The sequence below is a fragment of the Molothrus ater genome, chromosome 10, assembly GCF_012460135.2.
Source record: "Molothrus ater isolate BHLD 08-10-18 breed brown headed cowbird chromosome 10, BPBGC_Mater_1.1, whole genome shotgun sequence".
NCBI lineage: Eukaryota > Metazoa > Chordata > Aves > Passeriformes > Icteridae > Molothrus > Molothrus ater.
Window position 1 is genome coordinate 25,613,895 of NC_050487.2, and position 15,952 is coordinate 25,629,846.

The 15,952-nt window shown below is 46.5% G+C and overlaps 1 long non-coding RNA gene across 7 annotated transcripts in view; it reads right to left on the minus strand.

Annotated features, from left to right (window-relative positions):
- The window catches only part of LOC118690042 (uncharacterized), a 39,763-nt gene that overhangs the window by 13,298 nt on the left and 10,513 nt on the right, over positions 1-15,952 (minus strand). For 5 of the 7 annotated variants that reach the window (XR_004980729.2, XR_004980730.2, XR_004980733.2 and 2 more), the window contains 4 exons: positions 14,514-14,725; positions 7,154-7,363; positions 4,308-4,391; positions 3,461-3,584 (listed from right to left, as the gene is read on the minus strand). This is a non-coding gene — a long non-coding RNA (uncharacterized LOC118690042). The remainder of the gene's footprint in view (positions 1-3,460; positions 3,585-4,307; positions 4,392-7,153; positions 7,364-14,513; positions 14,726-15,952) is intronic. The other 2 variants (XR_004980734.2, XR_004980732.2) reach the window with 1 other exon arrangement.

Genomic DNA, 15,952 nt, shown 5'->3' on the forward strand with positions numbered 1-15,952 from the left:
CAGAAGGATGTTATGAGAGACAGTATTGAAAGCTTTACTGAAATCTCAAAAGATTACATCAAGTGACTCTCCTTGATCAGCTAGGTGGGTTACTTTGTAATAAAAGGAAATCAGGTTTGATAAGCAGGACTTTCTTCTCATAAAGCTGTGCTGGCTTAGACTGCTCTCTCTTTTTTCTGAATTTTTTGGAGGTTGGTTTTTTGGTTTGGTTGGTTGGTTTAAAAGTGCACCTTGCACATCCTGCTTCATTCTGCTGCACATCCAAGTGCAGGCTTGGCTGTATGTAAGAGCAATCCATGCTGCCAGGGAAGGCTATCCTCAAAGCCAGTGTGCAACCTGTTGTTCTCTGGAAACATGTACTGCTAGACAAGCAATATATAAAACTGTATTTTGTCTTGTTTTAGATTCTTTGAAGAAGACCATGTTATGCAGGTAGGAAAACTGAGAATATTGCAGTTACACAAAATGCTGGAGATTATATTTGCCAGCAAGGTAACTCAATATACATCTATTCTGGCACTCAATAATTAAAGAGAGGCCCCCAGCAGTGAATTGCAGGATGATCTGCTCACAGCAGCAGCAGCTCCCCACACTAGAGAGGAGCCAAAACCTTCAGTCAGGCACTCACAACCACACGCCTCATCTGCACAGTCCAGCTTCAAAATGTGAGTGGGCAGTGGCTTTAGCAGTACTGATTTTTCCTTTCTCCAAATAGAAATTAACAGAAGAAGGGAGATTAGACCCCCATCCCTGAAGACAAGGGGTTTCTACAGATTAGCCTAGAAGTGACTGAATTTCTGAATTCGAGACCTTATGCTGCCTCTGATCTGTATGAATCCATGGATTCATACAGAATCCATGTCCCACCCCTAAGTGGGTAAAAATCTAGGGAAGGACTTTGGCATTTGATCTTTACAAAGCAGAAGCTAACAACTGACAAACTAAATACTTCGGAGCAGTGAAAATTGAACAGTGCTACAGTCACGAGTGTTGGCATATGGAAAGCTGCCACTAATCTAATAATGGAATTGTCTGCCACAGCACAGAGGGAGCTCCCGGCATCCCAGAGCAGCCACACATCTGGAGACTGGAACACAGCCATTAGCAACCTATGTTTAAGTAGCACATTCTTGCTACCTCCTGCCAGCTGCTCATCTCTCACCACAGGCCGAGGGCAGGGCCCACAAGCAGTAATGTGGCACTGGGGACAACCTGGAGCAGCCACATACACAAAGGAGGTTCCTCAGTAGAACCCTGCCTGTCTGCATACACCTGCTTTACTCCACCAAAAAATGGGCAACTGGCTCATCTGTCACACTCCTGCATTTGCACATTCAGGACACCAACCACTTTCACTGGTTCTTTCAGGTACCTGTGAGGAGTGTAAGGTGCTGGGGGATGAATGTTCCTGGCTCACTCCAGCCTGGCCCCTGCACAATTTTCATGTGTGCAGCAGAGCCACACTGGTCAGGAATGGGAGGAGAATCAGAGCCAGGAAGTGGAAGATGAACCAAACATGCAGATTTCACTCACAACCAGAGACAGAGAACGATTTCCAGACAGGTGGGCATGGAGCTTGCACAAGGTATTTACCCATCAATGAATGACAGAGAAAACAAAATGGGGACAGTGGATGCAGCCAGACAGCAAACAGGCCACTCACCAGCAGCTGCCTGCAGAAGGGAGCCCAGGCAGGGATGGGAAGGCCAAAGCATGACTGTGCTACAGGAGGCAGCAGCAAGAACACGGATGTATGGTGGGGCTGTGGGAGGAGAAGCAGGCTCTCCTGAAGCATCCAGCACTACACACACAGTGCTCCTGGAGATGCCAGATGAGGCTGATCCACAGCACTCCCCTCAAACAGTGTCCTCCCCTCTGCACCAGAGAGCTGGCAAGAGACAAGGAGCACCAAAGAGCAGAAGGGAGATAAAGCACTAAAGAGGAGAAGGATGTAAAATGCTGGAGGGATGTGCATGAATGTCTAAACACACACAGGAACAAGCTTGAGTATAAAGAATGGGCAGCTTTAGCACTGAATCACTGCTTCTCTTCCTGAAGTACCTGCCTCGTACTTGAAAAGACTTTCAAGGTACCAAGCTGTAGAAAGCTGTATCATTGCTGAGCAAGCTGGATAGCACAGGTGAAACCAAGTGGAAACAGACCAACCACGCCTGTTAAGGATCCACCACGCTATAGAAGAGCAGTTCATGCTGGCTAAAGGTGGCTGTGAGAAGATCCTGCTCCCAAGGAAGCAAAAGGAAAGGAAATTCTAAGAAGTTTCTTGGCAGTCCAGTTCTGTACCCACTGACATCCACTGCAAGGGTTATTTGTTGGCTCAGGAGATGTACCATGGGTGTTGACAATGACTACAGCTTGCTTAACTAGGCCACCTTCCCTCTTTGGCAATAAAAGAGACCCGAGTGTCTCAGATTCACCAAAGTAGATTTGTGTCCCAGCTGCCCCTTTCAGAACACCGTGGAAAAAAGGTCTTAAGATCAATCAATATCTTGTTCTCCAAGTTTGTGCATAAAACACCTGGTGCATCCACACAAGCTGCTGTTCAGTCAACCCTGATACTAATTGCTCACAGCAATGACAAATGCACTAGAGTGCATGCACACTGTAGATGTATTCTCCAGAAAAATCTACTCCTCTTTGCCTGCTATTATAGCAAGAAAATAAAAACTCAAAAAGAATCTGCATGGTCTTCTGTTTAATGTTCAGTGCTTCCTGGTCAGAGGGATGGTCCTGCACCTATTGGTTTTCCCAGCAAATAGACCTGCTGTCCTCCATGTGTGCAAGGCTTCCAGCAGTAGAATTTAGCTGACAATTTATCCCTTCAGAAACTTCGCTTACTGGTACTGCACCATCTGCCTGTCTGATTGGGAACATGAGCTTCCAAAAGCCCAGAGCTGCATCAGGTGAGCTTGTTGTTGGCCTTTTGATACCATTCCTTTGAGCTGGCCAGAGCAGGAGTTTGACTCCTGCAGCACTGACCACAGGGACACACCTGGGATGGATATATCTTCAGGACTGGACAGGTTCTTCCGCCCGTCAGGAGGAAGGGATGGCCTTTTCCTTGCTCAAGCTATGGATTACTATGGCCAGGCATAACAGGGAACAGCTCTGGAGGCCTTCTCTCTCCTCAGCACAGGCTGACCATGGCCAAAATAGAGGATGGCATCCTGGCCTTCTCTACCTGTGGCTCGTGCATTTCATCTCTCTTTGGCAGCTCTCTTCTGCTGCCACCTTGGTCTCTCCTGCCCCTGCTGTATCTTCAGCAGTTCCCAACACAGCAAATTGTGAAGGGCAGGAGACAGGAGGAGGGAGCACTGGGAGGCTCCTGCACTCTTCTCCCTTCATCCATTTCTGGGCAGGTGACTATGCACAGCAATGGTGTGAATCCCACTCAGGGCAGCAGCTCATGTATTAAAATAGCAGCAACACTGACAGTACTCACAAGTCTCAGAAAAGAAAGCTGATGTGGAACTGGCTTGTTATCTTTTCCATGACAGGAAACACTTCAATCTCTGCTATCAGCACAAGTATTGTCTGCTCCCACCACGCTCTCGCCATACTCCATCCTGGGACCACACAAATAAAGAATGCCAGAGGGTTACTTTTGCCTTCTACAGGCTCAAAATGCAACAAAACTCAACCCTCTGTTGTGCTTTGCAGGCTCCAAAGCAATCAGCTGATCAGTTTATCGTGTCACAGCCCATGGATGTTTCAGCCTTCTAAGTAAAGCAAGCTGGTCACCCAGAGCCAGCTGCTGCAAGTGCCACAGGACAAGTGGCCTGTCCAGGGCCAGGGGCCCTTGCGCCACTGGTGGCCACCAGCTGGCAGCCAGCCTGCCTCAGCCAGACAAAAATCCTCCATTTTCAATACAAATACATAACAACTGAGTTAAGAGGCAAGGAGTAAGAAGGGAAACCAGCTCTCACAAGAACATATACAGCACTATCTTCAGCTCCCATTTTTCAATTTCTTTTCTGCTTTATGGCCCTTAACACAAGAGGAAAAATGAAGGTGAGCTGCAGAAAGCAATCAGTCTCTCAGTTTCTCATGCACCCACACCAAAGCAGAGCTTGGATCAGGGACACCCTCAGGAAGTGCTGGAAAACACATCCAAAGCTTTGTGAAGAATTGCTTTTATGGAACACAGGTTGTTTTGGAAATCACAAGCAAAAGACACTGAAGTGTAACAAGTTTTTGAAAGGTCAGCAGAAAATTCCTATGGCATTTAATACACAATAAAACCTTATGACTTCAAAATGTGAATCAGGAATACCATAAAGAAGCCTTACCAGAAATCAAAAGTGAATCCTAGGGACTTTGATCTAAGCTGGAATTTGGCTGCTTCAAATCCTGCTGCAGAAAGCTTCATAACCCTGAAATCAACAGAAAGGACACAGCAATAAAGTACATGCAAGAATAAGACCCATTGGGTCTTACTGGCCCTAAATCTGATTTAGTAAAACCAGGATAAGATAGGATGCTAGCCTTGGCTTCAGTAGTTCTGAGCTGTCCCTCAGATAGCATCTGTAGTAGAGGAGCTGTACTCTAAAATTAGACAATAAATTAGCTATATTTTCTAAGGATCAAATTCTTTGTATACTTCTCACTGAAAGCTGACTCAAGCAGCCTTCTCTTTAGTGACTGCACAGTTAGATTTTGGGGCATCATGTACTTGCACTGGGCCAAATTGCTACAATTTGCCTCTTTACTTCAAGAGAAGTTTTTCTGGGGAAATAGCAGTTGCAGTAATGAGCTATGCCTGGGGCCCCAACAGCACAAACTGTAGCTCACGCTAACATACCAGCTATTCCAGATTTCACTCTAACCTACCTTATACACAGGTGCAGGTTTCATCAGCTAAAATTTCGCTTTGTGCAGAAGGTGATTGTCTGACACACATGCAGCACCAGCCTGCACAATGGCTCAGCAGCCCCTGGGCTCTGGCTTTCAAGGCTGGGAGAGGGCTGCAGTCCTGGGGTGTCACAGGTATCAGATATTTGTGTGCATGAATGAGGTACATAGTTGCCCCAAATCTGGTATTTGTATGTGCAGCTTGGAAATATAAAATCAAAAGTTTTTATAAAAAAATTGGCCATCAAAACAGGAAAGCAAGAGAATATATGGGCAGAAATCTAATTTCAAATGACAACCAATGCATGTTTGTTTTATGGATATCAGTTATCAACACAGGCCTTGAAAGACACTCAGAATAAAGCAGGGATGGCCCATGGCTTTCCTTTTCACCCAAAGACAGCCTAAAGCAGCAGCTTTGGTCATTTGCTTTCCAGAGTTTCTCAGGTTATGATGTAAGGAGACAAAGGCATCTATGACTGATCACTGCCTCTCTGCCCCTCTGTACTTCATCCCCCTCTCCACCAAGTGCTTTTTTTTACCTTTTCTCATGACTGACTGACTACCTGCTATGCCGGTTCTGGTTTTCCTTCCGGATGGCAAACATCCATCTCCTGTCTGCACTCACTTGCAGGAAGCAGCAAGCCTGCTGCCTCACTCCCCACAGCACTGAAACAAGTGACATGAGACTAAGCTTCACTATAACCACCAATGTACCTAATCCACTGAAAACTGTGGGGCCAAGTTTGCATGACAGGCTGCTTGCTGAAGTCTCAGACTTGGGGTACAACAGAACACCAGTTTTAGGTGTATGTTATGTGGTAGATGGAGGCCACTCATTCTGCTGTTAGAGCACATGAACACAGAAAAACAGTGTTAGACTCGGCATTAGCAGCTGACCAATGCCATGTCAGGAGAGACTTATCCTGTAGCACCAGATACTAAAGTCTTTACTGAGCATGCCACCTCTGTCTCTGGATCATAGGATCAGGAGACACAGACACACTGTAGAGATGATAAATAAAGCCCAGCCAATAAAAAGAGTTACAAAGACATCCTTATTTCCACCGTGAGACCTAGACCAGGATGGAGGCTCTCTTCTATGTGCCCCACAGTCCTCACTACCCTCTTCCTTTGAGGGCTTCTCACTTCAGTAACCCAGCACCCTCTGGAGCGAGAGTCGTGAGCTGTCTCATCAGGCCACAGCAAAGGCCAGCAGAGAGCACCAAGCCTAAACCTACAAGCCTGAAGTTATTTGAAGGCAAAAGCACACATAGAAAAACCTCCCATTTAAAACACGGGTTACAAAAGCCAAGCAGTTGTGCACTGTACTGCAATCAAATGCCATCCTTATTCCATCACAGCTTGAAATAGATTGGGTAACAGGCAAACAAGTGTAGAAATCCCGAGCTGCTGGCAGTGACCACGCAGCAGGCAGCAGCACCGTGCTGGCTTCCAGCTGGCCAGGGAAAGCCTCCACGATGCTCCAGGAGCACGCAGACTGTCAGGACACCCAGAAGAACCTTGCTGCTGAGCTACACATTGCAAAGGCTCCACAGGCCCCAGCAGTGCAGGCTCAGTGTGCTCAGACCTCCAGAGCACCCTCAGCTAACAGGACATGGGCAAAAATGCCCTTATTTCGTTTACCCAGTCCATAGAACAAAAGCTAGGCACATGATTCATGGTCTTCCCAGATCTTCTGAACCCCCTCTGTCAAGCCTAGGTAGTTCTCCTGTTTTAGCTGCTGCCTGCACAGGCTTTGTTAGTGCTGGAGGCTGAGGCTTTGTACCAAGCCCCAGGAGTTCAGTACATTCTGTTCACAGTGCCAAAGGCACTGAATAACCACTTACATTTGCATTTGCCTAAACATAGCCTAAACATATTGCAAACAAATAGCAGGAATAAGTTTAGCACTTGAGGCACAATTAAAAGCTAAAAACACCCATCAATAATTTGGTCCTTTTCCAAAAAGACCAGAAAAAGCTAATAAGAATAATTGAAATGGTATTTTTGTACTGCAGCAAAAAACAAAGAATAAAAAGCCCGAGATGTTTGCCAAGAACTTTAAAACCTATTTTTAACCAGTCAGTACATTTTATGAGCTTATCTGTAGATAAGATAAGCTGCTAAATACCATTTCTGAGGTTTAGACTTTTTGCTACAGGCGTGTGCAAATCTCTGCTGCTGCCTGAGCCTGGCTGTTTTCCTCCGTAGCCGCAGCAGGATCACAGAGGTAGCCAGCCTCACAGCAGAGCTGCTGCATTATGAATCAGATCATGCTCACCGAGGAAAGGAGGCTGGAGTGTTGAGGGTGGGCTTGAGAGAGCCAAGAGACTCGGGGTGCTATTCTTGGCAGCAGCAGCGATTCACCGCGTGACCTTGTGAGAGTGACTTAATCACTGCACGGCTCCGCTTCCAGCTCTCCGTGTCAGACCGCGGCGCTGCGAACGCCCGCAGGCTCTCGCTTTCGGGAAGGGAGAAACACAACGAGACTCTATGAAAAAGAAAGGAAATGATACAGTGCATGAGGATGCAGTTACACTGCTGATTTCAAAGGCAGCTTGGACTGTGTTTGGAACAAAGACTAACCCATGTAATAAAAGAGAGGTAGTGTTAAAAAAAAAAAGAGTAGCATCTCCTTAGTTATTTTATCCCTCTGGGCATTGAACGAGGCAGATACTACTGTAATCGAACGCCTGTGAGGTGTCTGGATGCTGCTACACCTGATGAGATTCATCCTCCCAACATCCCTGCATGAGCGGAGGAGGAGGCTGAGCCCTGTTTGGTCTGGAGCTGGTGTACAGCAGAACACTCCCACAGTTAAAGACAGCCCCTGTCGCAGTATGTGCGATGTGCACAGCGATGTTTCACTGCAGCTCCGCCCGGTAACAGCACAGGACACAGCCCACCCGTGCAGGAGAGATCCCCGCTCACCGCTCCGTGCGCTCGCCCCGGAGCTCGGCGCTGCCTCAGTCCCGGCCACGGCCCTCCCGGTGCGCGGGGCCCCGCGGGACGGCAGCTGGGCTGCCCGCCGGTCACCAGAGTTTCACGGGAGCCATCTCGGCCGTGCCGGACAGCAGCCGCTCACGGGCAGGCCCGGCGGCGCCCGCAGGCCCCTCTGCCCCGGGCACGCCGCGGCCAGGCAGGCCCGGCGCCGCTGGAGCCCGGCGGGGCCCGGGCCGTGCTGAGGGGAGCTGCGGCCAGGCCTGCCCTGGCTCTGCTGCCAGAGCACGGGGCCTGCTGCACCGCCAGCCCCGCTCCCTCGCCGCCAGCAGCAGGCAGCCCGCGTTCTCAGCTCTGTCCAGCTGCCCCAGCGTGCTTCGGCTGCTGTCCGCAGCCAAGAGTGACTTCAGGGAGCCGTCAGCTCTGCTGCTGCACCACAGCAGGATGTCAGTGCTCTGTAACAGAAGGCTCCAATTTGCACATCTTACACCCACAGCTATACTTCAGAATCAGAACACACCACAGATCACACCTGGAAACCGCCTATTTAATCCTAGAGATTTTTTCCAACCTAAACAATTCTATGAGTCTGTAAGACTGCTCTGCCTGGAACACCGGCCTCAGCCTCCACTGCAATAAATGGGAGTTTCCACGAAGGAGAAACCAGTCACCACCTGCTGCGTTCTGGGGTCGGGGCTGCTTGTTTTCTATCTACATTCACAAGGCCATTGTCATCAGTTATGCATGTGTGTGTCAAAGCTGTTTTCCAAAATACTGCCAGCCACAGCAGCTGAGAACATGACTGCCGTCCGATTGCCACATCCAGTTTCAAAGCCCAGGCAGATCCTAGATTGCATCCTGCAGCCTGGATTCACAGCTCCACCTCAACATGCCACTGCATGCTTTATTGGAATGAGCTCCCTCCTCTTCCTGTGCATCACATAATCTCACACTTGCTGTTTTCACTCCTTTATTCTAGGTTAGCTGTACCTTTGCTGAGCAGAAATACTGCAATTCCAAGGAAAGCAACAGCCACAAGTCACTTCAAACAGTGACATTAGCCATGACTGCTAACACATGGCATAGCAAGGCTGCTGAGCAGGGACTGTCACAACCATTTTACAGATAGGAGAATGAACCACTTCAGAAGGCAAGGATGCAAACTGACACTGTCCAAGTGACCAGATTAACTGCTTTTGAATGCCAATAATCACTTGCGTTTGCTCTCCATTTACCACGGAGCACATGTCAGTGACTCACTCTCCCCTCTGCCTGTGAACAGCCACACCTCTTCTCATCTCACCCCTTCATCAGTCACACAGTTGTCCCTGTTATTGGACAAATCTGACAAATCAGTTACCTGATTAACTCAATTTGAATAAACTCTGTACCTCCCCCAGACTGAGGTGGTGCACAAAGGGAACTCCTATTTGAAGCCCTGCTCTGACATAGACTATTCACTGAATCCATCTTTGTTTTCTTTTTGATATTTTTAAGTGTTACTTCATTGTAGTCTACATTTTTCTTAATAAATTTATCTTCAACATAGGAAGAGGTGCTTCTACTAAGGTGTTTCTACTGTTGTGCTGAAGCCATGGAGAATTCAGGCAAAGATATCCTTTGAAGTGTATTCCAAACACTGAGCCCCATCTTGTCCTTCAGAAGCACCTGACAAGTGACATTAGTCAGTGCTGCTCTATGCTCCACCACCGTCCATTTGCAAGAGCTGGAAATGCTTCATGGGCAATATGGGATGCAACAGGGCAGCAGTCACTAGGGCAGCAGACACTTGTGTCTGCCTAGCTGGGTGGGGATACAGTTGTACACATGGTTTTTTCAACAACAGATAAGTCTATGCCTACAAATACACAACTAGCTTTTCAGGTGGCAGCTTTTAGGGAGCAGGCAATGAAGCACAGCCTGTTTCTGTGGCCAACACCTGCTTGTTGATGACAGAAAGGCACAACCAGATAGATGCAGCTGCTGCAGGACAAGTCTGATCAGCACAGCCTTGCACTCAGTTAGTGAACAAACCACCCATGCACAGACATCTCCTGTTGCCCACATGCCTGCTTTGTTTCTCCAGTGCTCCATCCCACAGGGCTGATCTCTGGGGAGATCCCACAGCCTCTGGAAGCACAAGTAATCACCACAGATCTCTGCTGTTGGTCCTGCTGATGTCGGGCTGATCAGGGCAAACACCTGACTGAAAGGTGCTTTACTTTGCCCTAGCAGACTGGTAAACTGGGGTTGAAACTACTCAAAGGTAGAAAATAGATAGACAAAGCCAACTAAAACAAGTTATGTTTTCTTATGTAAAACATCAGTTGTTCCCACTCACAGGGCTGACAGCTGCTGGCCTGTCTCCATAAGCAGGGACTGTTGCTGAGGCTCTCCAGAACTAGCCTGGCAAACTGGAGGTTTGGGGTTGTGCAAACTGACTCACACTTGGAAGGGAGCAGAAATCTGTTCTGCCTTTTTGATAGTGAAGCAAAGCTTCACAAGGAAAGATGTTATGGGCCACACTCCACACGTAACACTTGCAAGTGGAACATGGGCCAGCCTGGGAGGAACATTGCCCAGCAGAGACCCAGGCTCCTCTCCCTGCTTCCAATGCCCTCTCTCTGGCAGCCTGGTCCCATGGCAGGGCAGGATGGGTTTTGTGGCAGGGCAGGAGGGCTCCTCTTCCAGGTGGAATGGCAGCACTGAAACTTTCTCCATACTGAGAGGTGAAACAGCTCTACATCAGTAGAGCATTTCTATACACTTCTGTTACAGAAGTGAACACTACAGTATCTTCTGTGCTGTCCAAAGACACAAGTTGTTGCCGAGATGCAGATTCAAATTAACTCAAAGTAAAAATAAATAAGTATCAGTCACTGCTTTAGAATTCAAATTCATGTGAAGAAGCCAAACTCTAAATGCAAAATTAGATCAACCCAGATCTTATACATAAACAGACCAAGTTTGCTCAGTCTTGGATTCGTGCCACTTTCAGTGTTTTTCTAGTCTTGCCATGCTCATCCTAAGCCAGGGACCCAGGGAAGCAATGTTTCTGATGAGCTACAATCACACACACACCCACCATGGTGTTCCCCTTGTATTTCTGCTCTCTCTCCCCACAGGTACAAGGGTGTTGCAGATGCAGTGTTTGGAATAGCCCTACCTGCTTCAGGGCTTCACCTCACTGCTGTCTCCATGGTTTATAGCACTGCCAGGCTACAACTATTCCACCTGTATTTATTGTGCCAAGAGTCTCTCTCAAATGGAAGTATTTGGACTTGTGTAAAACAAATCAGGTAGTTTTAAGAACAGGGAATAAGATAGTGCTTTAATTAGACAAACATTAACCACTGCAGCTTCAGCAGAAGGTTTGGCAGATGAGGAATCAGCAAGCTAAAGAGGAACAAAACCCAGAGAGAAGTATTGAGGAACAATTGTACTGCACACCCAATGCAGATTCTGCCCTGAGGAATTATGTCAGAACAAGGTTAAATATTTCACTGGGACTAATACTTTGCATTTAATATTTTTTTATAAATCAATTTGCATAATGTATGCTGGCATCCTTTATGTTTCAATTTTGCTTACAGTAATAAAACTAACTGTGCAAATCTTCCTTGGCTGTATGTCATTTTTACATCCAAGAGCACCAAGCAATAGAAGCTTGGCAGGACAGATCTAAGAGAGAAAAAAAGCATTGTACTTCCCAACATAGCAGAACAACCCTGATTTTAAAGCAGTAGGATGAAAATGATTCAGCCTACAGTTAAAATTAGAGGTATGGTGAGTTTTAGACTGCAAGTGAAGTACTGAATTAAATGTGTTTTTACTTGACTCCAACAAGCTTTTTTTATTAGTCCCTGGTAAATGAAATACTGGAAACTTTAAAAGTCTGTGAAACAGTCAAATCCACATGGTGTTTCACGGAGCGAATGCCACCTGCCATGGTCAGCACTGCAGGAAAGCCAGTGGTGCCAGAGCACGGGAGCCACACGGGGCAGATGCCATGGCTCTGGCTCCCTGTGACTCTCGGGGCACTCATCCCCTGCCTCCAGGGCTGCACGGGAGAACAGGGCAAGCCAGAGTCAAAAGAGAATGGCAGCAGCAGCCGTGTGCTCAGGTGGAACACTGACACCTTGCACAGCCAGGAGGCACCTGGCTCAGAGACACCCTGACACCCTTTTCTGTATGTTCTGTTGCTTCGTTGTGCTCAAGAGACACGCACACAGTACTTCTGGAGCCTCTTATAATGAATAATTACTGAAACTCACCCCAAATAGATGTATATGTACATGTATATGTACATGTATATGTATATGTAAATTTTTTTAATAGACGTAAAGAAATATAAACCCCACAAGCATTTTGAATGCTAAATGAAAAAAATCATTAACTGGAAGAGTTCACTAATCCAAATAACCAAATCAAGATATTCCCATTCCCCTCCTCCCATACCCTATTTACAGCCATCAGGAATGTGTCACTGCTCAGCATTCCAACCCACTGCCTCTGCAGGCTTTTCCTTTCTCCAGCAGGAAATCCTCCAGCTGGCCCTACTTTGTTCTCTAGAGCATTTTAAATTCAGCTTATTTGCATCAATTGAATGTAGGTGCATGCAGGCATGTGGTACCTGCATGTGGGTGTTCTTCCTGGTTAGATTTCCTTACTTTCAATTTTGTTACGAGCAAATTAAAAGGGAAAAAAAAAGAGTAATTCCTTCAGTGATTTTTCTGCCTCTCTGCAATATACACACACACAAAATTCTTAAAGAAATATAGAAAACAACAGCCACTGCAGGACTCTGCACTTCCCAATTGGATTGACCAAGTCCTGCCTAAGTTTATGGTGAAGGGTTTGCTCAAATCAGTGTTGCAGATTTCCCCTTAACAGGAAAACTTTTGATTTTCTAAGCCTTTATGCTTAGAAGCAATATTATTTGCAAGTTGGTGTCATACCACACCATGGGCCAAATGTTACCCTGCACATGGATTCCCTGGAAACTTAAGGAAATGTATATTGTGTCTCTCTCAAGCTTCCTTGGGGAAGCACCATGCCCACGATGGGCACAAGGCTTTTGGGGTAAGGCACTTGATTCCAAAGGCAGAGGGACAGAAAGGAGGCAGATTATGGGTGAGCAGGAAAACTCAACCCTCAGTCTGGCTGTGGGTAGAGCTCAAGGGGGTGAATCACTCTTGTTTCAGAAGCAGTACCTGGGGCTAAAAGTAGTAAAATAGGGAGTATGGTAGGACACTTGCTAGGCAGAGTATCCTTGGTTTGGTTTGGTTTGGTTTGGTTTGGTTTGGTTTGTTTGTTGTGGGTTTTTTGATGCTCGACAGCTATTACCACTAAATAGCAGAACCTGTGAAAATACAGAGAATATAATCGCTTTGCTCTAAGAACATGAGCCACTTTTTCACCAAACAAGAATGGACATGTTGGTTGTTTTAATTTCTGGTCTAGTTGGGCATGTCTTATCTCTGGCTAAAAAAAATGGAAATGCATAATGAAGGCAGCCAGTTGTCTTGTAGGTGACCAAACACAATTCCCATCATAGGATAGGATTGTTGGCAAGATGTGGTATCAGTACAGGGAAACTTAGTACTGCCAGCTGAATAGATCTGTCAAATTTGTTTCTGCAAAATGTTATGTCTACAACTGCTAGAAATAGCACAGCTGAGTGATAAAACTTAAACAAGTGTGAAAAAATATTTGCTTTATTTTCAAGTCTGTTTTCCTTGTGAACCTGACAGCATTTTGTTTTCTCAAAGTTATGTTTCATGTGCCCAAGGACTGGACTTTTCCACCCCCTACACCTGTATTCTCATAAACAGCAGCAGTGGTTAAACAGATTCTGCAGCAGCTTGTACAGACTGAGAAGGCAGACTTGTTGGACCCTTTCATCTAAAAAGAAATAGGAATAAAATAACTGTATATAAGAATATTGCCCCTAAAACAGTGAAGTGCTCTTTAATGTCTGCTTGATGAGGCCTGGCCCTACAAAGATTGAAAGAATTTTCACATTGCCAGAACCCTCCTTCCATGAATAGGCACAGATTTCATGTACAACTTTAGGATAAGGTCTTAGAGGACACTATTTTTAACTATTTGAAGAACAAACATGTCTAAAACATCTTAACCTTCCAGCTGAAGCTACATATACTTTAAAGCCATTCTAATATATGCATAATCAATGTGTACATTACTCAGCAAATGGTAAACAGCAAGTGTTGCAATAACTCTCCTGTCACTAATTTTAATACTGTACCAAAATATGCTACTGTAAATTAACTAGTACATTATGGAGTGCCATAAATAATTAAAACTAAAATTATAACTGGCAAAATGAAGGAAGCAAGAACATTTTGTAACCCAGTGTTCTTCCTACTCAACTTCATAATTTTCTAATTTGTGTTAAACACTAAATCTGATTCTGTCTGAGCATAAAAAGGAATTTGTTCATATAATTTACTGATTTGGAAAGTAGCTTGGTTGGAAAGAAATTGAAACCTGTTAAAACCTCCACATTCTATGACAGAGCATCTGTCTAGATGCCACACAGCACAAACTGCTCTTTGGTCATCATTCCTGGGTCCCGAGGTGAAGCCAAAGGAAGCACAGCACAGCAAGTGAGAACCACCCAGGACAGAACTCTGCTGCCAGAGCTGGGACATCCAGCCCCAAGGAAGAACCCATCCTACCTGGTCTTAGAGGATGCAGGAAAGACACGGGCTTCTGCAGCCATCCCATCTGACACGAGGTGAGTGGGCAGGACCTCTCAGGTGTTCCATGAGCCACAGCAACAGCTGCTGTACAGCACCATGGGCAAGGACGACTGCTGAGTGCAGGGCAGAGGCAGGAGAAACAGGCTCAGCTTTGGCACATGAAGTGAGACCACTTCAGCTTTGGACATCTAGAGGTGAGAACAGACAGGTGAACAACACAGGAGTGACATCACTGTATATTTTACAAGGATTTTTAAAGAACACCAAAGATGCTTTTATACAAGTTGGTAAAACTTGCTGCTCCATTACTTCAATCAATAGGAAGTGTCAAATTGTTTTTGCAGAAGTCTTCTATTGTTCTGCATTGTTTTGCTTTTTAATTTTCATTCTTTGGTTTCACTGAAAGAACAGCTTTCTTTTTTAAGACAGACATAAAAGAGGCTGACAGACAATGTCTGCTGCTTCACTGTCTTCAGGTGGATTCCATATTCTGCTCCTTCACACCTCTCACCTTCCTGCCCTGTCTTCTCTGAAGTACCATGGAACCTTCTACCTACCCACCCATATTTTTTTTATTTTTCATTTGTTGGTGTTTATTTACTGGACAAAAAACTGCATCAATTAATCTGTTTATGCTGCCTGAGCTCACCCTGACTTTCATTGGAATAGAGCACCATCCCTACCAACACACCAGGGCCAGACCTTGCGTGGCATCCTGACCATGCAGCCCATACCCCTCCAGAGCAGTGGCAAGAATGCTGAGGGGTGGTGGCCTCAGGATGAACTCTCAGGGAGAAATCCCTATGGAGTTTGAGCTTTGACCTTGTTTCTGTAGCCTCCAAGAAGGGGGTTCCTGCATCTCTGGAGCCCACCATGGCACAGAAGGATCCTTAGTGGCAGTGGGCAACCCTGGGCTGCTGGCTGGCTGGTGGGCTGCACCCATTGCCCCACCTGAGGGAAAGGGGAGAGGCAGAAGGGAAAAGCTTCATCTCTCTGCATAAGCCTGACTTGTGCAGTCACACTGCAGCAGATGGCAATCTTTGGAGAGAACAATCTTCCTGCTCCACAGGGTAAGGCAGTTCCCCTGGCACGGCAGAGGCGGGCACAGCACTGAGAACATCCCAGGGGAAAAGCTTATTTAGAACTGCCCTCTGACAGTGGTAAAAAGGATCCTCCACCCATCTGTCCTGCCCACCCTGGCTATGGCACCCTCCCCGGGAGGTCGAGCAGGGGACACACAGCCTGTTCCTGGTACAGACAGCCCACAGGCCACCCCACAGAGTCTCCGGACCATGTGAGGAGCTTCGTCAGGCACCGGGAGATGCTGGAGGGAATGGGATGCTCCTGCAGGGATGCACACCCCCAGGAGATCTTGAGTTCTGGGCAAAGCTGTGTAGGTGAGATTGTAATAGCAT